This window comes from Passer montanus, unplaced genomic scaffold (assembly GCF_014805655.1).
Source record: "Passer montanus isolate IOZ18808 unplaced genomic scaffold, ASM1480565v1 scaffold140, whole genome shotgun sequence".
In the NCBI taxonomy this organism is placed as follows: domain Eukaryota; kingdom Metazoa; phylum Chordata; class Aves; order Passeriformes; family Passeridae; genus Passer; species Passer montanus.
This window is the reverse complement of record NW_024360942.1, coordinates 694,637-721,096: the sequence shown is the minus strand read 5'-3', so window position 1 is coordinate 721,096 and position 26,460 is coordinate 694,637. Positions and strand designations below refer to the sequence as shown.

Here is a 26,460-nt window from a genome sequence, read left to right as displayed (position 1 = left end):
AAATTTCCTAAAAGGAAATTTCCAGGGTGGGGGAAAAGAGAGCATTTAGGGTTTTAGCTGGGCTAAAAACTTGTCAGGGGGAAGATGTGAGGTTGAGAAGAGTGACCTTCCCAAATCCAACATTGTGCAAAGGGAAGCCTTTGCCAGGGATTGTTGGGATACAACCCAAGGGAGACAGGAAAAAAGAGCACAGGAAGGGCTGAACATCCTCTCTTCTTTCTCCCACCTTCAGCACTCACCTGTTTGCCTCCAGGCTGGGCAAGACTGAGGGAAAAATGCTCTGAGCCACTGCCAGGACAGGACATTGCATCCCATAACAGCCTGAGATTCATTATTCTGCTGGAGAAATATCCCATAACAGCCTGGAATTGAATGACCTGCTGGACAAATATCCCATAACAGCCTGGGATTCACTGTCCTGCTGGAGGGACACTCCATAACAACCTGGAATTTGTTGTCCTGCTGGACAGACACTCTATAATGGCCTTGAATTCCCTGTCCTGCTGGATAGACAGCCTAGAATTCATTTTCCTTCTGGAGAGACATCCCATAACAGCCTGGGATTCACTATGCTGCTGCACAGACATCCCATACCAGCCTGGAATTTGTTTTCCTCCTGGACAAACATCCCATACCAGCCTGGAATTCATTTTCCTGCTGGACAGACACCCTATAATAGCCTGGGATTCACTGTCCTACTGGAGAGACATCCCATAACAGCCTGGAATTCCCTGTCCTGCTGGACAGACAGCCTGGAATTAATTTTCCTGCTGGAGAGACATCCCATACCAGCCTGGAATTTGTTTTCCTGCTGGACAAACATCCCATAACAGCCTGGAATTCCCTGTCCTGCTGGACAGACAGCCTGGAATTAATTTTCCTGCTGGAGAGACATCCCATACCAGCCTGGAATTCATTTTCCTGCTGGACAAACGTCCCATACCAGCCTGGCCTTAATTTTCCTGCTGGAGAGACATCCCATACCAGCCTGGCATTCGTTGTCCTGCTGGAGAGAGGCGTGGGCAGAGCAGGACAGGGAAATTCCAGCCTGGCACAGCCCCACTCCACAGATTTCCCCTCTCAGGCCCAGCCCAAAGCCCTGCAGGATGTTGTGGTGTGAGCAGCAGCAAGGGCAGGAGTTTGTGGTGCAGAAAACAAAGCCCTGGGGCCGTGCTTGGAGCAGGAGCCTTGGAAGTAGGTGGGATGGAGATTTAATTCCTGAGTGCAGCCCTTGAGTGACTCCCTGCCTGCAAATCCAGGACCTGTTGATGTGCACCACAAACCGCAATGACTGGGAATGAAATGATCTCGAAATTTCATTTTATGGCTGATATTTTAGAGGGAAAATCCACAGTCACAGATGGGATGACCCCGTAAGCTGCAAGGGAGGGTGCTGTTGATCCTGTGGGACACAGACAGGCACCAGCTCAGCCTCCAAATGCTCTGCACTGAGCTCACTCAGCAGCAAAACACGGCGCGGACAGAACAATAATTAGGGTTATTATTAGGGTTGGAATAAAGAATCATTAGGGTTGGAAAACGTCTCCAAGGATGGGGGGAAGACAGAGAAATCTCCCAGGAAGGAAAGTGCTGTTTGGTCCCTGTTTGGAATGGGGATGCTCCCATTTAAAACAAGCAAACTTTTTCTTTAAGCAAAAATCCCAAAGGCAATTTTGAAATTTCTTTTTGTTTTAACCCTCTGGGACTGGGGTTTTTTTGGGTTTTTTTTTTTTGGGTTTTTTTTGGTTTTTTTTTTGTATTTTTTTTTCCTTTTTTTTTTTTTTCCACACAGGAAACAATTTAAAGGAATAGTTTCATTTCAGGTTTCATTTCCAGCACCCAAAACAACAATATTTTTCATGGCTAAACACAATATTTCAAAGAATCTCGTTATCTTTACAGGGAATTTGCTTTTATCAGAATACTTTTTTTTCTGTCAAAACCTCCCTTTAGTGAAATCAAATCAATCAGTGGGATCCTTTGGGCGGGATTGGGTTTGAGCTGAATTCCAGTTTGCTTTGAGGAACGTGCCCTCCTGTGGGTAGCAGAGACAGCTGCAGCAAGCTGGGAGAAAAGAGAAGCAAGAGAAAAATCAAACTTCTCTTTCTTTACAATTTTTGAAATAAATCCCCTTCCCCAGCCCCTGGTTCTGTGTGAGAGGAGCGAGATCTGGCTCATGAACAGGCTGGAAAAAACAAATTAAAATTCATCCCAGTGATCAGCTTGGCACAAGAGGCGGCAGAAAATTAAAAACAAATTAAAAATAATTAAAAATAATTAAAAATAAAAGTGCTGTGGTGATTCTGCCTGACCCTCGTGGGCTGCAGCGCTTCCCAAAGGTGTTGTGGTGAGCATTATCAGTAATTTCAAGCATTATCAATAATTTCAAGCATTATCAATAATTTCAAGCATTATCAAGTGTTCAGAACTGGCTGTGGCACCTGGGGCCAGGGTTTCACTCAGGAATTGGCACTTGGGAAGGACAGGAGCACACCCAAACGTGTTTCACTTTTCTTTTCGCTGTTCCGTGGGGAATTGTGCCCTAAAAAATAAAAGTATCAGAGCTGCAGCAACACATTGGGCTGAGGAATTTCATTCAGCTGGTGGTAAATTTGGGTGAGAATTCAAAATCAGCGTGGTGCAACTCCGTGTGGCCAAACCCAACGCATTTATTCCTGCTCAAGCAGGAATAAGTGAGCACAGGATTAAAAAATCGCTGTTTATTGAGTTGTTTTTAGGAAAGCTCTGGGCTTTTCCAGCAGGGAAACCAGAGGATTGCTTCATTTGTAAAAGAGATGGAGGGAAGGAATGAGAACAACCTTCAAACACGTCAGGAGTGTTTAAAGCAAATCTATTAATCTGGTCTCAGTTCCCAGGAGTAAAGGTGGATGTTTATTTGTTCTAGGTGATTTTTTAAAAAACTATTCCACCTCTATTTTTTCTTTTATTGCATGTTTTGTTCACCTAAAAGTTGTTCTTTTTAAATATCTCTGGCTTAAGCATCTACAACCCATTAAGAATAAAATTATATATAAAAAAGAATAAAAATAAAATATATGAAAATAAAATATAAATTAAAATTAATTTGAAAAAAAATAATAAAAATTATTTTTCTCAGGAGCTTCTCCAAAGCTCACTCAGAGAATAAAAATTATTTTTCCTGGCTTAAGCATCTACAACCCATTAAGAATAAAATTATATATAAAAAAGAATAAAAATAAAATATATGAAAATAAAATATAAATTAAAATTAATTTAAAAAAAAAAAATAATGAAAATTATTTTTCTCAGGAGCTTCTCCAAAGCTCACTCAGAGAATAAAAATTATTTTTCTCAGGAGCTTCTCCAAAGCTCACTCAGTGTGTCCATGGTGGTCAGACACACAGCTCCACGATTTTTTCCAGTGTAATTCTCCTGGTAATCTCCCAAAAGCAGGAACAGCAACCCCAAATCCACACTCTGAGCAGTGTCTAAAATTTAAATTGCCTCACTCAGTCACTTCCTTTTCCAGTAACTCCTTTCCCGAAGCGTTAGGTAAGAAAAGTGAAATAATAAAATAATCCTGTGGTGTTTGGAGCAGGCTGTGTTATTGGAGTCTCCATGGGTACAAATTCCACACACTTCCTTGGCTCAGGCTGGGACATACTTTTCAGAAAACGTTGCAGAAAAAATACATCATAAAAGCTTTTTTTTATTATTATTACATGTCAGGAAAGCAACCCTGGAAATGGTGAAATACCTGAAGGGGATTTTTCAGAGCAAGTGGTGGGGGTTCTGCTGAGAGTGACTGTAGGGGGAAAACCCATAAAAACCCCACAAACAGAGATATTTCCTAAAGCTTTATAAAAAAACGCTGCTTTCCTTGGCAGCACCTGCATCCAAAAAATATGAGAGCGACCTGGAGCCTGGGCTGGGTTTCACTGACAAAATAAAACAGGATGGGACGTGGGGAGTGGAGAACCACCCAGCCTGGCCTGGGCACTGCCAGGGAAACTGGGGCACCCTCAGCCATGCCAGGGAGCAGCCACAGCCGTGCCAGGGGACAATCCCTGCCCAATAGCCCATCCAAATGGGGTTTTTGCCTACTAAATGAGATTTTTTTTTCCCATATAAATGAGATTTTCCCCCATATAAATGGAATTTTTTCCCCATATAAATGGAATTTTTTTCCCCATTAAAATGGGATGTTTTCCCCATGTAAATGGGATTTTTTTTTTCCCATTTAAATGGGATTTTTTCCCATCTAAATTTCAGTGGGAGCCATTCCCTGTGTCCTGTCCCTCCAGGCCTTGTCCCCAGTCCCTCTTCAGCTCTCCTGGAGCCTCTTTGAGCTCTGCAAGGGGCTCTGAGCTCTTCTTGGAGCCTTCTCCTCTCCAAGTGAACACCCCCAGCTGTGCCAGGGAACAATTCCTACCCAATATCCCATCTAAATAGGATTTTTTTTCCCCATTAAAATGGGATGTTTTCCCCATGTAAATGGGATTTTTTCCATCTAAACAGGATTTTTTTCCCATCTAAATTTCAGTGGGAGCCATTCCCTGGCTCCTGTCCCTCCAGGCCTTGTCCCCAGTCCCTCTTCAGCTCTCCTGGAGCCTCTTTGAGCTCTGCAAGGGGCTCTGAGCTCTTCTTGGAGCCTTCTCCTCTCCAAGTGAACACCCCCAGCTGTGCCAGGGAACAATTCCTACCCAATATCCCATCTAAATAGGATTTTCCCCCATCTAAATGGTATTTTGTCCCATCTAAATGGTATTTTTTTCCCATCTAAATACGATTTTTTTCCCCATATAAATGGGATTTTTTTCCCCATTGAAATGGGATTTTTTCCCCATTAAAATGGGATTTTTTTTTGCCATCTAAATAGGATTTTTTCCCGATATAAATGGGATTTTTTTCCCATCTAAATACGATTTTTTCCCCATATAAATGGGATTTTTTTCCCCATCTAAATGGGATTTTTTTCCCCATCTAAATAGGATTTTTTCCCGATATAAATGGGATTTTTTTCCCCCAAATAAATGGAATTTTTTCCCCCATTGAAATGGGATTTTTTCCCATCTAAATGGGATTTTTTCCCATCTAAATTTCCGTGGGAGCCGTTCCCCGCGTCCTGTCCCTCCCTGCCTTGTCCCCAGTCCCTCTCCAGCTCTCCTGGACCCCTCTCCTCTCCAGGTGAGCCCCCCCAGCCGCAGCCCCAGCGCGGGGCTCGCTCTGTCTGTCCGTGCAGGACAATTTTAACGATTTTTGACGATTTTTGACGATTTTTGACGATTTTTGACGATTTTTAACGATTTTTGGCGATTTTTGGCGATTTTCTGGCCCCGCGCCCCCCATGCGGGCGCTGCCGGAGCGGGCGGGAGCAGCGTTTGACCAAAATTCCCCCAATTCGCCCCAAACCCCGCCCGCTCCCGTCCGCCCCACCCCCCCCAACAACCGCGCGTTGTTGTCGGTGACGTCACGCCCCGTCGCCATGACGACGGCTTGATGTCACGTGGAGGGGGTTAAAAAAAAAACAAGAAAAACCCCCACAACAGCCCCAGCGGCAGCCCGACCTTTGGGAACGTTGGACAGCGGGAAGATAAACTTTTTAAAAAATTTTTTTTAAATTTTTTTTCTTTTTTTTTCCGGGTGATTTACGGCGGTGACGTCACCGCGCCGGCCCCGCCCCCCTCGCTCCCCTTCCCCGCGCGCGCGCGCGTCACGCGCCCGGCCCCGCCCCCCGCGCCGAGGCGCCAAACCGCGCGCCAACCGCCGGCCGCGCCCCCCTCCGCCACGCCATTGGCCCTCCCGCCGCGCGCCCCGCCCCTCCGCGTGACGGGCGGGAGCCGCACCAATGGCAAGCCGGGAAGCGCTGGGCACGCCTCCTTTGGGGCGGGGCCGGGCGGTGACGCGCGGGGCCGGGGTAGCAACAGTTGCCTCGAGACCCGGCGCCCGGCGCCATAGTGACCGTAGCCCTGGAGACTGTTACTTGCCAACGGCGGCAACGCGCGGCCCCGGCGGCCGGAGCCCAGCGCAGCCCGCGGCACCCGGCGGGGACGGCAGGTGAGCGGGGCCGCCCCGCGGTGGGCTGGGTGTGGGACCCGGGGGGTGCAGGATGTGCGCGGTCTGCGCTCCGCGCTCCCGGCCCCGCGGGGCTGCCCCCCGGAGCTCCGCGCTCCCGGCCCCGCGGGCGCGGCGCTGCCGGGGGGTCCCACAGGGGGCCGGGGGGTGCGAGCCCCAAAGTGTCGGCTCAGGGTCGGGAGGGGGCCCAGGGCAGGCGCTCCGCTGGGGTCGGAGTCGGCACCGCTCCGTACGGTACCCGTGCCCCTCTTTCCGTGCTCTCCCTCTCTTCCTGCTGTCCCCCTCCCCGTGCTGTCCCTGTCCCTCTCTCCCCGTTCTGTCCCCGTCCCTCTCTTCCCGCTGTCCCCGTCCCCCCTCGCGCTCCTCCTCCTCCTCCTCGGGGGTGGAGGGAGGTGGTTTCAACTCCAGCTCGTCCCTGGAGTTTGCCAGAGCTGGGAGATCCCGGCGCTCGCTTTCGAGGCGGTCTTAGAAACGAGGGGAAATCGCAGCGAGACCTATTTGCAAGCATCCGCCGTCTGTTCTTGATGGGGTTTCTGCTGTTGCTTTTGAATAAAGTGTGTTGTGAAACAAGATTCATCTCCTGTTAGAGTGGGATTTTGTGGACGTGCCTGTTTCAAGCGTGAGTTCCCGCTGCCTGATTAAATGTTTCCATTCTTTTTACTTAGATAGCAATCCGAAGCCTTTATTTTTGGCTTTGCTGTTGAAAGAGGCGAGACTTACTAATTAAAGAGCAGAATTAATAATAATTTTATTAAATATTGTTAAATCTACTTAAACCTTTTGCATTTGGAATGTCCTGAAACTGAGGCTTTAACTGGTAGCTTAAAAGGAGAGCTCCGCTTCAGAATCGTTTAGTCAAGGCTTTTTTCATTTGCCTCTGCCCAAACTTTTCAACTCTATCTTGGTTACAAATCATTTGAGAATAGAAAGTAACGTCTGGCTTAGAGAAAAGAAAAAAATCATTCTCTAAATACCGACCTTAAGCTCCTGAGCTTCCCTCTCCGCCTCTGCTGTTTCACTTTTCAGTCTGAGTTTGCTTCAGCCAGTTCAGGATCAGTTCAGTCTCAGGTTTTATTTTAAGGCGGCACATTTAGAAGAAGAGGAGGCATTTTGGGAGGCTCTTTCATGGTTACCTCGTTCAAGACAGACTGAATCAACCTCTGACTGTGTCTGCTGAGAGAGTTTGGGATGAACAGTTTGATTTCTGGGTGGCTGCTGAGACAAAACCCCCAAAGCAGGACCTTGTAGGACTTTGTAGGACTACAGGGGTGTTTGATACATTAAAATCTCAGCTCGTGTTTTATACAAAAACAACATATCCAGCTGTGTCTTTACCTCTCAGTGTTGCTGTCCCAAGGGAAGGGAGATGTATTGGAATTCTGTGAGATGTGTTGCCTTTGCCTTGGGGTTACACAGCTGTGGGCAGGCTCCGGGGGTTTGTTGTTTGGAGTTGGTGTTGTCAGAGCTGTTCCCATGACCACGAGGTTTGGGAGTGCTCATCTTTTTAATCGGAATCTGGGTTCTCAGGTAACAACAGGATCTTGGCCCGAAGGCTGAAAGCACAGACAGAAGGGGTTGACAGCTGGAATTTCTTTGTCCCTGCTTGCTCCTTGCAGAGCAGGAATGATCCCAGAGCGCTGCTCGGAGATGGGAATAGGAACATCCACTGCCACAGAGGAAAGGCAGAGCCAGGTCCCTCACAGCCACCCCTGCTGAGCCATTTGCATCTCATGAATTCCTCTCACAGGAGCCTGTCCCTGTCCTGGGGCCCTGAGAGCCAGCTCTGCTCCTGGGGTCTGATCCACTGGGAATTCTGCAGCACCTGGATGGGGTGACACTGCAGGCAGCACTCTGGGGTCTTTTCCTTTAGCATCAGATCCACCCTCTCAAGGAGTGTTTTGTAGGACTGCCATATGAATTTGTAGGATTGGCATATAAATTTGTATGACTGCCTTATAAATTTGTATGATTGCCTTATAAATTTGTAGGATTGCCTTATAAATTTGTAGGATTGACATATAAACTTGTAGATTTGGCCTATAAATGATGGCACCTCCTTCATCTTGGGACCACACTGAGCCCCTGCAGCTGGGCTGGGAGGGAGGGATGGGGTCACCCATCCCAAGATTTAAGGCTGAGTGTGGTCTAGAGAGGGTCACTGTTAAATCGTGTGTTAGGAAATACACTTTTTGTATCCTTTTGTGTGTGTAAACACCATCAGACCCATCCCTGGAAGTGTCCAGGGCCAGGCTTGGAGCACCCTGGGCTAGTGGAAGGTGGGCAAACCAAGGTGGGATTTCAGCTCCCGTCCATCCCAGCTTATCCTGGAATTCTGTAATCATCGAGCAGCCAGATGACATCATTTGTCCTGGCTTTTGGGGGAAATCCTCCAGCTGAGAGCAATCCCTGCCACTAAAAGCCACTTTGTGCCACGAAATAACTTCGCTGCTGCAGAATAGACGGCGCCACTGATTGTCTTTAAATAACCCCGTGCTCGTAGCACCTCGGAGCACCGGCAGCTGCCACGTTTCATCACAACACGTAAACAGAGCAGCTTTCGCGTATTGCAGCCCATTTTTGCCGTTCTCTTTTAGCTTTAGCCGAGCTAAAAGCGGAGTCCGGGCGCGCTGCTGATTCAACAGGCGGGTCCTTCTGCTGCAGGAGCCCGGGTTATATTTAACCCCAGTTGTCCCTCCTTGGCCTGCCTCCCTCGGAACGAGTGCCAGCAGGGCTGGATGCCGGAGCCCAGCACGGCCTCGGGGAGCGGGATCCGCCGGGATCCGCCGGGATCCGCCGGGACTGCCGTGCCGGTGTTCGACACGCAGGGCGGGTTTTCTCTCGGTAATCGGCGCTTTCAGACGCCTCGTTTTGTCTTATTTGGAGTGGCATGTCTTATTTGGACTGGCAAGTCTTTATTCCTTTGTTCAAACACTCACAAATCCGGCTTATTGTCTGGGAACGTGCCGGCTTTCCCACGTCGGGATGTGTCTGTCCCAGCGGCTTAGGGAGCCATTCTCCAGAAATTCAGAAATTGGTGATGGAACCTTCCTTCAGCACAAACCGTGGGCCCCTAAACCGAGGAATCCAAGCAGCTTATGGAATAATTATCCATAAATTCATAAATAGGTGACAAACTCTTCCTTCAGCACAAACCGTGGGCCCCTAAACCGAGGAATCCAAGCAGCTTATGGAATAATTATCCATAAATTCATAAATAGGTGATAAAATCTTCCTTCAGTACAAACTATGGACCCCTTAACACAGGAATCAAAGCAGCTTATGGAATAATTATCCATAAATTCGTAAATACGTGACAAGACCTTTCTTCAGTACAAACTATGGAGCCCTTAACAGGAATCCAAGCAGCTTATGGAATAATTATCCATAAATTCATAAATAGGTGACAAAATCTTCCTTCAGCACAAACTATGGACCCCTAAACCGAGGAATCAAAGCAGATTATGGAATAATTATCCATACATTCATAAATAGATGATAAAACCTTTCTTCAGTACAAACTATGGACTTCTAAACAGAGGAATCCAAGCAGCTTATGGAATAATTATCAATAAATTCATAAATAGGTGACAAAATCTTCCTTCAGCACAAGCTATGGACTCCTTAATATAGGAATCCAAGCAGCTTATGGAATAATTATCCATAAATTCATAAATAGATAACAAAACCTTCCTTCACAAACCTTAACTCCCTGAGCAAAGAGGAATCCATTTGCACAGGGCACTTCCTAGAGTCCCTTTTCTTAGCACACAAAGCACAGAGGGGAAATGATTTCAGGGTCATATTAATACACAAATTATTTTCATTCAGTGAGGGAAGCAGATAAAACAAACCCACTTTCAGCTTTTGGTGATGTTTTATAAGAGATGGCAATGTTTGCATTTCAGAAATTATTTCAGGACACATTAATACAAAATTATTTCCAGTTAGCAGGGGAAGGAGAAAAAAACAAACTTACTTTCAGTTTTGGGTGATGTTGTATGAAAGATGATTTCTAGAGAAGTTTAAGTGTTGTTAATTCAGCTGAGTTGTTAAAACAATCTGTAGTTATGTCTAGACATGTGATTTCATGTCAGTGAACGAGAAACTCTTCCCACAGTATTCCTGCTCACTTATGTCACTGCAGGGGTTAGGCAGTGTCTGCCTAGCAATAAAGTTAAAAGGTGTATTTTAAATTGCAACAGAAGCAAGAAGTTTCCCAAACAGAACTTTAGAAACTGTTTTGCTTGATCTGGTCTTTGTCACAGAAGAACCTTTCCCTGAGATCCATCCCAACACCCTGACATAACTTCATGTCATTCCCTTGGGTATTTCCTGATGTTCCACAGGAGTGAAGAGCTGTAGAAATCCCAAATGAAGGCACTTGAAAAGTCATTTAAAGGCAATTCATAAGTTTGGGGTTTTTGGGTATTTTTTTTTTCCTGAGTTAGATTTCTATTAAGAATTTGTTTTCCTGAGCTTAATAAATGCCAGAGAAGTCTCAGTGTTGTACAAATGTGTCGTGGGAGGAGACTTTGCAAGAGGTTAATGACTGAACATTGCAGTCAAAGGAACAGGTCACAGAATCCTGCACCAATAATGACTTTCATATAAGAATATGCAAACAAAAATCAGATGCTTTGTTTTCTTGTCCCAAATCTGAAAGAAATCCTCAGCAGAAGTAATAATTATATTGACTGTAGAGGTATTCCTCCCTGATGAGCTCACTGGTGCATATTCCCACCACCCAGGTTCTACAAATATTTTTCTTTTTTTTTTTCCCTGTGTGGGGGAGTTTTTCTTTGGCTTCATGTGCAGAATGTGTGGATGTGTGTGAGGACAAACAGCAGCAGGTACCTGTGTGCAGGCTCTGAGGAGGAGCAGCTCGAGACACGTCCCTGTGTCAACCTGGCAGGGGAAAAATAGAAAAGCTCAAACCTGAGGCATCAGGGTGTCTCCATGCTCTGACTTCTTCAGGGCATCTCTGATCCTTACAAAGTCTCATCCTGGCAAAGAAAAGGTGGAACATGAACATGAGTGTCCAAGGCAAGGTTGGACAGGGCTGGGAGCACCCTGGGATATTGAAGGTGTCCCTGCCGTGGCAGGGGTGGGATGGGATGAGCTTTAAGGTCCCTTCTAACCCAAATAATTCCATGCTTCTGTGAGATTTCCTGGCTCCTTCTCAAAGCCAGAGCAGCAGGGCCCACCTTCCAGGCCTTTCGGAGCAGTTCAAATCCCAGCAATTGCTGTTTAGCACATCAAATTCAATTTCCCCCATCCCTTCTAGAGAAAAGGATCCTGGCTGGATTTACGTCTCTCCCAAGCAACTTTGGAGTGCCCATTTTCCTTTCCCTATCAGGAACCAAACCCATGCTCCAAATCACAAATATCCCTTTTGCAGCCACGCTGGGGATGAGAGAATCCTTGTGAGCTCCACACACCAGGAGAAAATCCAGGCATGAAGAGAGATGGTTCTGTCTCCGTGGCTGAGTTTTGGAAGTGCCCCATGGGTTTGGAAGCACGAGGATGAAGAAGTGTGTGTGTGGGGAGGCACCAGGAATTCAGGAATTTGTCTGGGATTACGTGGCTGGTGGTTCTTTGAGGTTAACACGAGGCAAAGGGTCCTGCTGAATGGAGCCCGTAATTAAGGATGCCTCTTCTGGAGGTGTCACTAGTTAAGACTGACAAGAAACATCAGGGGAAGAGGAGAGAAGGGGAAAAAGCAGGGGTGGAATGATTATAGGCAAACAACCTCAGCAGAATTAGCAATTTCCTTAACAACCACCTGGTTAGTCATTGTCAGACTGTTCCTCAGTATCAGCTTGAGATCCCATTGCCACCATGACAACCCTGGAACTGTTCTGGAGAATTTCTGGCTTAACACACAGCTGATTAAACATTCACCCTGCCCAGGGAATTATATCAGCTGTTCTCGTTCTTCTGACCTCTGGTGTCTGGGAGTCCTGGAGGCTTTAGATAAAGCAGCCTCACACTGACAGGTAAAACCCTGCCCTGCCCTGCCCTTGTGCAGCTGAGCAGGGGCAGAGTGGGACATCTGACAAGGACCTTTCTTCCCCCTAAGGCAGTGATTGGAGAAACCAGGGCACTGAGCCCTGATTTTTTGTTATTATTATTATTATTATTATTATTATTATTATCATGTAGAGACATCCAGCAGTGCTACAAAGCAATACAGTGATGGCCTCAGTGCAATGCTGGTGGAAGTTACTGTGTTCCCCTGATTTGTGAGGGTTATTTATGACGGATGAGTGTCTTCTGGAGCACCTGAGCATCTGATGATGATTTTGCACACAGGATTTCTCATATTTTAGGTGCTGTTGGCTTGGAGCATCAACTCATGTGAAAGGAAATGGCTTTAAACTGAAAGAGAGGAGGTTTAGATGAAATGTCAGGAAGGAATTGTCCCCTGTGTGAGTGATGAGGTCGTGGCACAGGTTGCCCAGAGAGGCTGAGGCTTCCTGGAAGTGTTCCAGGCCAGGCTGGATGGGGCTTGGGCCAACCTGGTCTGGTGGAAGGTGGCAGGAGGCAGAATGGGATGAGCTCAGATCCTTTCCAACCCAAACCATTCTGGGATTCTTTTTCTGTTCCTTCCAAGATCTGATCCTGAGCTGAGCTGATGCTTGATGATGTGTGGGTTGGCTTAGTGCTGATGGTACCTAGGAGGGGCTCAGTTACTGGCTGGTAATGGGCAGCTTCACAATCAGATGATTTATTAATTATCCTTTACTTGGTGTATGAACAAGGCTGCTTAACAAGGCACAGGAACTCCAAATACAAGTGGCATTTCTCTCTCCATCACCTCATGACCACGGTGGGACAGGGTCTCAATATGGGAAATGGATTTGTAGAAAATTCTCAAAGCCTGACAGAAAGAAATGCTTACAGTGTATTGTAATTAGGAAATAATTGGCTTCTGATTGTGGTGGTGTGAATTATAACATCTGCATTGTCTCACCCTTTGAATGAGACTGAAAATCGAATAAAAGTTTTTAAAATGCCTCTCGGTTGCCCCATCTCTGGGTTAGAAAAGGTTTCATCTGACATCTCACCAGTGTCTGCAGTGCCCAGGACAGAGCTGTGCCACCACGGGGATGAGCAGGGCTGTGCTGGGGAGTGTGGGGAGAGCAGTGTGTCCTTCCTGAGCCTGTTCCTCACTGCTGCCAGCCCTGTCCAGCCTGCTCAGGGGTACAAACTTGGGAGAGGCTCTGAGGGGAGGCTCCTGGGGCTGCAGCTCCTGCCCAGGGCAGGCAGAGGGGCAGGGGCTGAGCTCTGCTCTGGGACAGGAACAGCTCAGGGTGGGGTGTTGGGGTGTCTGTGCAGGGACAGGGGCTGCCCTGAGCATCCCTGAGGGTCCCTCCCAGGGATATTCTGGGGTTCTGTGAGCCCAGGCTGGAGCAGGAGGAGATGTGGTGAGGTGGACAATGACCCTTCTCTGTGCAGCTCATGGCAACAAGGGTGGGTTCTGCACAGAGCTGGGTATTCCAGCCAGCTCTGGGCCCTTTCTTACCCACAGTCTCATATTTTCTGTTGGCAGGGCTCTTGTTTGGCAGTGGAGGGAGGTTGTGCAGCCTCTGATAAGCTGGGAGGAAGCAGTTGGGAGATAAGGCCAGGCTCTCGGTGTGCTGGAGCTGCTGTTGTCAGCGCTGTCACCTCGCTGCTCTCTTCAGGGATATTTCCCCCCTCCTTCCCTGAGCTGTCTGGGATGGTCCAGTCTGAAAAACAACTCAAAATCTACCTCTGGGCTGTGAAATGTGGGGGGAGATGGGATTAAGTGCACATGGACTGGTTCTGCCTAATTTGTCTTGCATTTAAACAATTTATTGTGCTGTTCAATCCCACACCCTTCGCCCCAAAGGAGATGAAATGCAGATCTTTTCAAATATTCATGACCTTAAATGACCAATCATGGGAGGAAATTTTTCTTTAATAGGTACAAATAGTAAGAGAAATAATGGCTCCTGGTCACCAGGCTGGTCTTTAGAGCTTCCTTCTTTCTAGCAAATATTTATTCTCCTTAATGTGACAGATGTGCACCATTGTTAGAAGACTTCCACCTGCCAGGAAGGTGAAATATCCTCCACAGAATATTTCTTTAAGCCCTTTGAAGAACCTGGGGCTGGCCTGCAGGCTGCCCAGCTCTCACAGCTTCTTGCATTCAAAATGTAGATTTTTCTATATGAAAATTATAGAAGAAACACCTCCCCTCAAACCAGAAATGAAAAGGTCACCCTCATATTTTAGGCACCTCCTCTGTCACATTGACCTGCACCCCTCTGACCTGAGCTGGGCTTGCAGAATCAAAGTTGTTGCTACTCCTGGTGTAACCCAGAGATCAGTTGAGGTCCATATTTTCCTTTTGGAATAGGATTTATGGGAAAATCTGGGAGTTTCCATAAGATCACTCCCAACATCTCTGTTTGGATCCCTGGGATGCCCAAGGCCAGGTGGGACACTGGGGTTTGGAGCAGCCTGGGACAGTGAAGGTGTCCCTGCCGTGGCAGGGGTGGAAGGAGGTGAGCAGGTCCCTTCCCAGCCAAACCATTCCATGATTTTTGTGGTGCTCTGAATATTCCCTGGCAGGCAGGAAGCACTCAGAAAGGTAAAACTGCTGCTTGTTGAGCTAATAAATGGAATTATTTAAATTTCAGAGCATTGTCTTCTGTGCTGCTGCCATTAGAGGTAATTGTGGAAGGTGAGGAGTTGTAAACCAGATAATTCATGTTTCAATTTGTACTGGATTTTTATTCTTACCATTGCTGTTCTCTACAGTTTCCTTCCTCCCAGTGTAGATGCTGCTCAGAATGTAAAAATCTTAAAAACAACAAAACAAAAAAAACTCAAATGAAAACAAACAAAAAACCCTAAAATGCCCCCTTCCCCCACAAAAAAAAAAATAAAAAATTAAAATCCCAACTTGGTTTTAGGTGAAAAGTGCAGAAAGTTTTAGGGTTTTTTTGTAACAATCAGAAAACTCTGTGTTTCCTGAGATTTATACCCGGCTCCTGAAATTTGGAGTCAGTTCATTATTTAATCTTATAAAGTGACTATAAAACTGATAAAGTATAAAACTTATAAAGTGAGGTAGAGGCACTTAAGTAGAAACAGGTTCTTTAAGTCTCATTATCTAATATTAGTTAAAAAAACCCCAAGAAATTTGGAGCTGTTGCAATGCCAGGAACCCCAAAATGATCCCGAAAATCTGTTACCCTGGATGGGGTGGGGTCTTGTGGGAATTTTGAATGAATTAGAGATGAGACCTCTGGGTGCTTTGGAAGGTGCAATTTATTTTTCTTACCTTTTATATAGGCAGGAAGGGTGAGGAAGGGAAGGCTCACATCTTCACCCCATGGCTCAGAAGGTCACAAGACCTTTAGTTACAGGACTTTTTAAGGATTTATTAACTAATAAAACACTGCCAAAAAGGATATTTATGTTTTTGACCCGATCCTTAAATATTTCATCTTATGGACTCATGCTACAGTTTTAAGCTTTCTTAGCCAATCATGTTATGACACAGAAATTTAGAGTACTACACTCCAAAACTTCTTGTAAACTTTGTAAATAGTGTTATTTTTTCTATATATTAAACTCTAAAACTCAAAACTTTACTTAGCTTAATGTGTTTCTACTTTAAACTATAAATCCACATTCTTGCTTTTAGCACCGAAGTTTGGAGGCCTTTTCCAATGTCTCAGATTAAATCCTGTGTGAGTTCTCTATTTTTTATTTAAGTTTATTTGGATTTTGTACTTGTTAAAACAAGTAAACTTATGTTTTTTGTAGGGATTGGAGGATTTTAAAAAAAATCTTGGAAATGAAGAATGGGTCTTGATATGAAAAATAAAATATTGATTAATTTTGTTTTGTAAAATTGTATAGAGATAGGTAAGATAACAACATAAGTTGTTATTATTAATAATTTTTGGTTATGAGTATGAGAAAACATTAGAGTAAAAATAATGTATGTAGTGACAACGAAATTGATAATAATTAGGAATTAACAAGATTATATACATAATTAATAATATATAAATATAATTATTAAGTATTATAACATTGAGTTGTTATTTTAGCGTTTGTAATAATTGATAAATTTTAAATTAGTAGAGCATCAAAATTTAAATTTAGTAAATATATTCATTTTAGTAAATTTAGTGATTTAATGTAAATTTAGTAAATATAGTAATTTAAATTTATTAATTTAATTTTAGTAATTTAATTTAAATTTAGTAATTAAAATAAATTTAGCAAATTAGTAGGGAATTTAATTTGAATTAGTAGAGATCATCTCACGCTGAGGAAGGGGGGTTAATTATTTAATTATTCCGTGCCAGGACATTCCAGCACAGCTGCGTCACCCTGGCTGCTGGGATGGGCTCTGTTCCTCTTGAGTGAGGAACCTCGGGGCTGTTTGAGTTAATAACGCTGTTAATTATCCTGTTAATTAGGGATAAACCCCATGGAGCCGCGGGGATGCTGCCAGGGAGAGCTGGGGCTGCTCCCCTGGACAAGAGAAGGCTCCAGGCAGAGCTCAGAGCCCCTGGCAGGGCCTGAAGGGGCTCCAGGAGAGCTGCAGAGGGACTGGGGACAAGGCCTGCAGGGACAGGAGCCAGGGAATGGCTGCCAGTGCCACAGGGCAGGGCTGGATGGGAGATTGGGCAGGAATTGTTCCCTGGCAGGGTGGGCAGGCCCTGGCTTGGGGTGCCCAGAGCAGCTGTGGCTGCCCCTGGATCCCTGGCAGTGCCCAAGGCCAGGCTGGGCAGGGCTGGGAGCAGCCTGGGACAGTGGCAGGGGTCCCTGCCATGGCCAGATGTTCTCCAAGGCCCCTTCCCGCCCAAACCATTCCACTCATGCCCTGAGAAGGCTGAGCTAGAACAGAGAATAGACAGAGTTCATTAATAAAGCAGGGATTTATTAAAAGGCTCCAATGGATCCACCTTGGGCAGCACAAGAGCCCAGCCAGGGCTGCACCCCAAGATGAACCAAAATGGTCACAAAATTCACGACTGCTCACAGGGTCTGTCACTTTGATCAGTTCTGCTCCGTTTGCATCTTGGAGTTCATTGTACAATTCCAGCCCCAGCCCATGCAGTCCCATCCTTCTTGTTTTTCTCTCTTCAGCCCACGTTGTTTGTGCTCTTGGGCTGAGATTTGGATCCTTTGTCCTTGGTCCCCAGCTAGAGCAGGAATTGTTTTGTCTCCCTGCTCTGTGCACAGAGCTCACCATCCCCTGATGTGAACCCAGACCCACACACTAAAGCAGCACAGAATCTGAGAAATAGAAAAGCCAAACCTGAGGCATCACCCTGGTTCTGTGATCACGGCCAAGACAGGGAATGGATTGCAGTGAGTCTCTCTCTGGACCACTCTGCACTTTTCTGCCCCCTTTTCATGGATGAAATCTGCCATACAAACCTGATCCACCTCATCATGCTCAGGATTTTGCAGTCCCTGACTATTGCCCCGTGGGGAAATGTGCTTTGGCTTTAGCCCCACAGGTTCCTTGCAGGCTCTGTGGTTGTGAAAATCAAAATCACCACTTCCTTGCTGGGCACTGAAAGGAGACATTTTCATATCAAAACATCTGAGGGTGTGACTGTCACAAGAAAATCTCTGGGTTTTCAGGCCTTGGGGCTGCAGCTGTATCAGTGTCTGTGGGATTTGGGTTATTTTCTGGATATTTATGCACAATGATTTATAAAATATACCTGTATACATAAATATACAAACACATTATGAGAGAGTGTATTTCCAAGAGTAAATTGTGATCAAGTGCAGTTCCAAAGGTGTTTATTCCACATTTCTGACTCATATCTTGGCCTCTGGACTCCATCCTCACTGGGGTTTCTGTGCCAGTCCCGTATTTTTCTGATCCACAATCCACATCCATTGACACTTCAGTGTGTGTTTGGGAAACCCTGCTTTATTTGCTCTGTGCTTTCATTTCCATTTTCCAGTAGGGAATAATTCAATCCCTGTTGTTTTGGGATTTTTGGGTTTTTTTAGGGGTTTTTTTTGCGGGTTTTTTTTGGGGGGCTTTTTTGGTTGCTGTTGTTGTTGTTGTTGTTGTTTTCCCTTAGAAACCAGAAAGTTAAGATGGGCAAACTCACAAGGATTAATATTTGTGAAGTGCTTTGAAAGTATTTCCATTTTCCAGTAGGGAATAATTCAATCCCTGTTGTTTTGGGATTTTTGGGTTTTTTTAGGGTTTTTTTTTTGCGGGTTTTTTTTGGGGGGCTTTTTCTTTTTTGGTTGCTGTTGTTGTTGTTGTTTTCCCTTAGAAGCCAGAAAGTTAAGATGAGCAAACTCACAAGCATTAATATTTGTGAAGTGCTTTGAAAGCTTCAGGTGATTGTAGCTTTACTCGCTGATCAAAACAAGACACACATTTTTTGGAGATGTTGTCATATTGCTCTGCTTCCTTTTTTTTTTTTTTGGGATGGTGCCACTATTTTTCTGTTTTGTGCCCTCCTGGAATATTTCATGCAGAGGCACTTAAAGAATCCCAGAATGGTTGGGTTGGAAGGGACCTCCTGGCTTCTTTCTGCTCCCTGAAAATGATTCCCCAGGAAAAACCCCTCTCCAGAGGATTTTCCTATTTTCTTATTTAAAAATTTCCTGCCCCAGTTTGCTGCAGGGCTTGAGCTGGTGGAAATGCAGAGAAGATGCTCAGAGATGTGCTTTGGTGCTGAAAAAATTCAGAGAGGGAAACCAGCCAACAAACCCCTGGAGAAATGGTTTAATTAGAGAAATTTGGGGGGATTTATTGCTGAAGTGACTCTGGTATCACTCTTCAGGCTGTTTTATAATCCAGATGAACACACAGCTAGAATGCTCTAAAAAGGGAATTTTGGAACAAAAATGAACTGCAGATGAGTAAAACTTTCTGTTCCATATTGCTCCATTTGCAGGACCCAGTGACACTCAGATTTCCCTTTTTGCACATTTAAAAAGACAATTTATATCATGGGTTAAATTCCTCCAGATGTGTACTTAAAACCCAAGCTTTTTTCTTCAACTGCCACCAAATAATTAATACATCATACACTGCAATTCTAATTCACTTTCCCCTAAGAATTACTTAATACTTTGGTGATGAATCTCTTCTTAGTCAATCATTAAGGAATTTCTGCTGTAACTTTTTCTTTTGGCAGCTACTTGCTTGAATTTATATTGTAATGTTTGGGCAACGAAATGTTCCACACAGTGAACGTTCTGAATGCATTCTCCTGATTTCTGAGTGATCTCTGAATACATGAGGATTGAATTTTGTGATTAGCCAGAACATCATGCAATATTCTGCTGGGGAAAAGTAAATTGTCTGTGGATGAATTTCCACTTTACACTTCAGGTTTATAACCATCGTAGCACAGCAGTGAAGTGGAAGTTGGTGACAACTGACAGCTTGTGGCCACTTTGCAGTGATTTTTATACCTTTTTATTTCTCAGGTTTATAAATTTTTTACTAATTTTCCCTGCATCAGAAAGTTAATGTAAGAGTTGAGCTACTGCCTGTTCCCTGGAAGAATGATTTCCCCCCAACACAGGAGCATTGCAGACTGGTTAGAGGATACAGGCAGTAATAAGGTCCAATAATGTAATAACACAGGATTTTAATTTAAAAAATCTGTCCCCCTGTCCAGCCTCAGCTTTGGCCCTTGCACACGAGTGCAGGGGCTGGTGGGACTGGAGAGCCAGGCTGCAAACACCATTTGATTAAATATTTCCTTCTTCTCTTCTCTTCTCTTCTCTTCTCTTCTCTTCTCTTCTCTTCTCTTCTCTTCTCTTCTCTTCTCTTCTCTTCTCTTCTCTTCCTCTTCTCTTCCTCTTCCTCTTCCTCTTCCCTTTTCCACCCTTTTTCCCCCTTTTCCCCCTTTTCTCCCTTTTTTCTTCCTTCTGGAGTGCTTTCTGCCACAGCACCTGAGTGCAGATGCAGGGAAGGTGATGGTGCTCTTTTTTTCCCCTCCCTTCCATGTGCAGAAAGTAAAACTTCTCCAGTTTTAAAATAAATCAATGTTCTATTGATAGTTAAAATTCACTGTCAATGTCTTGATTGCTGCCCTATACCACTAACCCCGTTCACTTTAGCACCACACAGTGAATAAGAGCAAAAAATGCCCCTTCTCTGTTGGAAGGCTGAACTGGAAATTCAGGATTAACAAAATCTACTTGGCTTTTTTGCCTTTGAAACAGGCAAATGGGATCGTTTAACATATAATTTGCTAAGGGTTATTTTGACTGAAGTCTGATGGCAAGTAGCACCCCAAGCAAATATTTCAGAATAAAACACCAAATTTCTGCCTTACAACTCTGTTGCTGTTGGTTTAAGCTAACTCTGGTGATCAAATCCCTCCTGTTGGCACAGGTTCTGGTAGCAGAGCAGGAATTGTTTGTATACTGTATTTTAAACCTCGTGTTTTCCGCTGTTACGTTAATGGAAAACATATTTTGACATCTTCCCCTTAACTCCCTGCCTAAACTAACTGGGTTTGGAATTCCATCTGGCTGCATAGAAGAGACTCTTCCCTCTCTTCCCCACCCAAATCTCTCCTTGGTAAATAAAGGAGCCAATGAAAGGTGAAGTTTTTTTAAGAGAGCAAATCATTCTGCTGTTAAAACTGGCAGCGCCGTGGTCTTTCCTGGCTACCTGCTGCTCTGAGGCTCCCCAGAGCTGCTGGAAGCTGTTTCTAAAATGCTCTGAGCTGTTGGAACACGTTTGGCTCATAAATACCCACAGCTCGTGGCCATCAGAGAGCTCTGAGTCACAGGGGAGGGAAGGGCCAGTGTGGATGGGGTGGGAACCCCAATCCCAAAACCTCAGTAACAGAATAAAGTGGAATTTCATGCTCTGTCCTCTCTGCCCTTTTCCTTCTTTGAGAAATTTTGCCCATCCCATGGGCATTTTTAGGGAAGGATGCTGCAAAGAGGGGATTTACCCTATGGAATGTCATGGGGTAAGATTGATAATAATGTCAGCTTAGTGTTAGGTTGTACCTTGTAAAATACATGTTTATGCAATTCAGTCACAAAGGAAAGTTAAGAGAGCGATATGGGGTGATAAACACTTCATAATTTCAAAAGGAAAATAGAGTAAATCCTTAGTACAGTGAAAAACCTGAGTGTTGATCCTCTGATCCTTTTGAAACTGTGCAACTTAGGCAGGAGAGTCGGCTTGAGATGAGTTGATCAAACTTTCTCTGCAGTTTTTCCTATGGAAAAAAATCCATTGAAAGCTTCCCAGCCCACCCAGAGCAGGGTCTTGGCTCTCAGTGCCTCAGACTGATCTCCCTGTGCTTCACATGATGAGAGATCTTCAATATTCTTCACAGCAGAGTAAGGGGGAAAGCTGCTGCTGCTGGTTCAGTGTTCTTGCAGTGTGATTTTGCAAAATCCAGAACAGGTCAATGCCTCAGGCAAGTCTGGAGGGTGCTTGATATTCAATAATATTCAATAATATTCAACAATATTCAATAATATTCAACAATATCATAATATTCAGAAGTATTCAATAATATTCAGCAATTTTCAGCTGCTGCTCCTGCAGACACAGCTATCCAGGAGTGTTGGATTATGCCTTTTTCTGACCCAGAGATGGGGCAACTGAGAGATGTTTTAAAAGCTTTTATTCCATTTTCAGTCTCATGTGAAGGGTGAGACAATACAGGAGCTTTCTGTCAAGCTTTGAGAACTTTCTATAAATCCATTTTCCACCCAGGAGCATGGACAACATCCTCCTGCCTCCTTTGGTGTTCCAGAAAAGAAAGATCTGCTCCTGGTTTTTTGAGTTTTGACCCAAAACTTTTTGAAGTCAGCTGGGGTGTGGCTGGAAGGGAGGCTGGCCTTGCTCAGAACAAAAATGAGTTAATTCTTGCACTGGCAATTAGGTATTTTATGGGAATTTGCAAATATCTGGGTGCCAAGAGAGAGCTGGGAGCCTGGCAGAAGAGCCCTGGAGCCTCCCCATCACTGCCATCCCCTTCGTGTGCTCAGAGAATGAAATCTGTGCAAATTTAAATCTGTGCAGATTTAAATCTGTGCAAATTTCCTCTTTTATGTCTCAGAGAATTCAATCCGTGCAAATTTCCTCCTTCGTGTGCTCAAAGAACTAAATCTGTGCCAATTTACTCATTCATGTGCACGGATAATTAAATCTGTGAAAATTTCCTCCTTCGTGTGCTCAGAGAATTCAATCTGTGCAAATTTTCCCCTTTCCCCTTCTCTCCCTGTCCCCATTTAAACTCTCTCTAAGCCTGGTGTTTGAAATATCCGTGAAAAAAGCAGTTCCAGGTGTGACTGGGTCAGAACCTCAGGTGATGCTGAGGAGATTCCTTCTCCCTCTGCCTTTTCTGCTCCTTTGATGTGAGAAATGGATTTGTAAAAAATTCTTAAAACTTGACAAAGTTTATATAGTCTTGTGTATTTATATCCTCTTTTATGTCTCAGAGAATTCAATCCGTGCAAATTTCCTCCTTCGTGTGCTCAAAGAACTAAATCTGTGCCAATTTACTCATTCATGTGCACGGATAATTAAATCTGTGAAAATTTCCTCCTTCGTGTGCTCAGAGAATTCAATCTGTGCAAATTTTCCCCTTTCCCCTTCTCTCCCTGTCCCCATTTAACCTCTCTCTAAGTCTGGTGTTTGAAATATCCATGAAAAAAGCAGTTCCAGGTGTGACTGGGTCAGAACCTCAGGTGATGCTGAGGAGATTCCTTCTCCCTCTGCCTTTTCTGCTCCTTTGATGTGAGAAATGGATTTGTAAAAAATTCTTAAAACTTGACAAAGTTTATATAGTCTTGTGTATTTATATGTAAACACTGCAGATTTAAAATTAATTAATGTAAATTAATTTAAAGTATTTAAATTAATTATTTAAATAGAATTAATTTAATTGATTTTTAATTATTTTTAATTTAATTTAAATTGCATTTTGAAATTTTATATTTTAATTGCTAAAATTTTACATTAATTAAAAAATTTAAATTTAATTTAAATTAATTTAAAATTAATTTACCCATCTCTGTAAAAACTATGAAAACCAACACTTTATGAGCTGCTGCACCCTTTCAGCCTGGACATCAGGAGGATTTCCTCACTTGAAGGGGAATTAAACATTGGAAGGGGCTCCAGAGAGGTTTGGGGTCCCCATCCCTGGAGGTGTCCACACCGGGACGTGGCACTCTGGTGACAACCTGGGGATCAGTCCCAGCTTGGACTCGATGGTCTGGGAGGTCTCTTCCACCCTAAATGTCACAAAACCCTTTTTCCCTGCAAGAATATTCCTAGAAAACCTTTCCTTTGCTGCACTTCTCCACTGGTATTTGCATTGCTGATTATTTGGCCTTAGGAGAGGAGTTGCTCTGCTCTCAGCAGCTGGTGGTTTCCTTTCCAGAGGAGATGGATTTGTTTTTTCCATCCCTGAATAATTTAGATCCTATTCATAGCTTTAAAATATTACTTTGCAGAGTAACGAGGTGCTTGTATGAGGCTGAAAATGAATGTTCTGATGTATTTCCACCTGCAAATTACAAAAGTGCTGCGTGAAGTTTGCTGTGACAAAGCTTTAGGGACTCCAGTTCAGTCTGCATTTAATCAATTTGTTTTGTAGAGGAAAATTTATATCAAATCTGGCAGCCCTTTTAATGGGTAGGTTTCAGAAATGAAATTATGCCTGATTCTGCTTCCAAATGTGCTGTGACATTAGTGTTAAAAAAATAAATTAAAATTACTAGTTTTGCTTCTCTTCATTGCAAAATGGGCAGACATTGTATATAAAGAGATTTGTTTCAGTTTTTGAACCTTTTTAACAGGTTTTGTCTTGCATTTAAACCTGTTTAAAAGTTTTTATCATCCTCAACTGATATTGGGTAGGACATAAGAAACATAAGAACATAACATTGGTTAGAACATAAGAAACATCTCATCATTTGAAAACCACACATTTTCTAGCTGGTGTGTATTAGAGAAAAGACTTAGCCTAGACTCTTGAGTTGGGCTGGTGACATAAATCAGTAGGATACTCCCAGCTGAGGCAAATACTCATTTCTTTGTTTGGAAGACGTGAGGAGTGACCCAAGTGGGACCCTCCCGTGCCAGGCAGAGGAGGATGAGCTGTGCCCAGGTACCTGGCATTGTCCTGGAGCAGCCACAGCCTGCAGGGGACACGGAACCAGGGCTTTGGCTGATGATGGAAACTTCTAGATGTGTCCTGGAAAGGAACCTTGGAAATGCTTTTGTGCCAGGATTGTCCTGGAGAGGGACAGGACACAGGGAATGGCTGCCAGTGCCAGAGGGCAGGGCTGGGTGGGAGATTGGGCAGGAATTGTTCCCTGGCAGGGTGGGCAGGGGCTGGGATGGAATTCCCAGAGCAGCTGTGGCTGCCCCTGGATCCCTGGCAGTGCCCAAGGCCAGGCTGGACAGGGCTGGGAGCAGCCTGGGATGGTGGGAGGTGTCCTTAAGATCCTTCCAACCTGACCCATCCTGGGGTTCTGTGAACATTTCCATTGCTTGGCAGCTTCTGTGGAGCAGTGGCAGGTGTCCCTGCCATGGCAGGGGTGGCACTGGGTGGGCTTTGAGATCCTTGCAGCCCAAATTCTGTGAGCATTTCCATTCCTTGGCAGCCTCCTGCAGCAGCAGAGGGGCTGATCCCCAAGCCTGCTGCTGCAGGTCCTGCCCAGGCTCTGTGGGATCCCCTCTCTGCTCCAGCTCCTGCTCTTCCTGCTGGGAAATGGATTTGTAGGGAATTCTCAAAGCCTGGCAGAAGGCTCACACAGTGTGCATCTGTGTGCAAAGCCTGAGATAAGGAATGCTGACTTAGAAATGCCATGGAATGGGACAGACATTGCTGAGAGAGAAATGGAGTGGAAACAACTTTTAAAGGATGGCCTTACAAATAAAACTGGATACTTTGGAGAAGTAGAACTATAAAAGGTGCATTGTAGTAGGACCCACAAAGAATAATTTTAGATTATTAGTTTTAAGGCATTTGCAATATGGTGTGGCAAAAGCTGATGGGCAAAGAAACCTATTTTATAGTGAAAATATATTATGGAAAGAAAGTTAAAAAACCCTCCATATATCCTATAGAAACCTAGCTTATAGTGTATTGTAGTTAGGAAATAGTTGGCTTCTGATTCTGATAGCATGAATTGTTACACCTGTATTGTCTCACCCTCTGAACGAGACTGAAAATGGAATAAAAGTTTTAAAACACCTCTTAGTTACCCCATCTCTGGGTCAGAAAAGGGTTTAGTCCAATACTGCTCACTTCAGTCCGGAGTGGAGGCATTCTTAGCATTCCTTCCAGTCTGAATCGTAGCTACACAACATCTAATCACACTTCTCCACAACAACTGGCCTGTAAATTAACATTATAATGGATGCTAAGGGTTTGTAATTACTCAGAAATGTCACTGGGCTGGAAGAGTGCCGGGCTCTGCTTGTCAGCAGTCTTCCCTCTCCCTTCTTGGACTCTTCCTGCAGGTGAAAAATTCATTTTCCCGAGGTTTTGTTGTCCTGAGCAGCACCTAGCTCCTCTGAATGATTGTCCTGGTGATGGTACAGGAGCATCACCAAAGTTAAGGCCCAGGCTGAATTCAGTATCACTGAATTTCTTTGCTGATCTGAACTATCCCAACAATTTCTAAACACCACCAGCTTCTGCTTTCTTCTGTCCCATCCCAATTCTGATGTTTATTTCTTCAGACAAAACAGCCACTGGAGTGGCTGAAGAGTTGAAACTGGAGAGGTTGGAAGAGTTGAAACTGGAGAGGTTGGAAGAGTTGAAACTGGGGTGGTTGGAAGAGTTGAAACTGGAGAGGTTGGAAGAGTTGGAACTGGGGTGGTTGGAAGAGTTGAAACTGGAGTGGTTGGAAGAGTTGAAACTGGAGTGGTTGGAAGAGTTGAAACTGGAGAGGTTGGAAGAGTTGAAACTGGAGTGGTTGGAAGAGTTGAAACTGGAGAGGTTGGAAGAGTTGGAACTGGAGAGGTTGGAAGAGTTGGAACTGGGGTGGTTGGAAGAGTTGAAACTGGAGAGGTTGGAAGAGTTGGAACTGGAGAGGTTGGAAGAGTTGGAACTGGGGTGGTTGGAAGAGTTGGAACTGGAGAGGTTGGAAGAGTTGAAACTGGAGAGGTTGGAAGAGTTGCCTTTGGCAGGGATGGGGATGCTGCTCCCAGATCTGCCTCTCAGAGGGAGGGCAGCAGAAATCTTTGAATTTTGGCTCAAAGCCTACCTCGGGCAGGGCAGCAGCATCCTTCCTGCTGTCCATCTCTGGCAAAAGCAGGGCTCATTCCCACAGGAGAATTCCCTCCTCCACATGGACACAAGGGCTGCAGCAGTGGGGGTGGCTGCTGCTTCACCAAACTGACACCAGAATTTTTGGCTCCCT

General features: G+C 44.7%; 1 protein-coding gene across 9 annotated transcripts in view; it reads left to right on the top strand.

Moving 5' to 3' along the window:
• Nucleotides 1–5,888: 5,888 nt before the first annotated feature.
• RFX2 (regulatory factor X2) overlaps nt 5,889–26,460 on the top strand; it is a 70,695-nt gene continuing 50,123 nt past the window's right edge. For 8 of the 9 annotated variants that reach the window (XM_039700426.1, XM_039700423.1, XM_039700431.1 and 5 more), the window contains exon 1: nt 5,889–6,039. The gene's annotated coding sequence lies outside the window, so the exon portion shown is untranslated. The remainder of the gene's footprint in view (nt 6,040–26,460) is intronic. The other variant, XM_039700432.1, reaches the window with a different exon arrangement.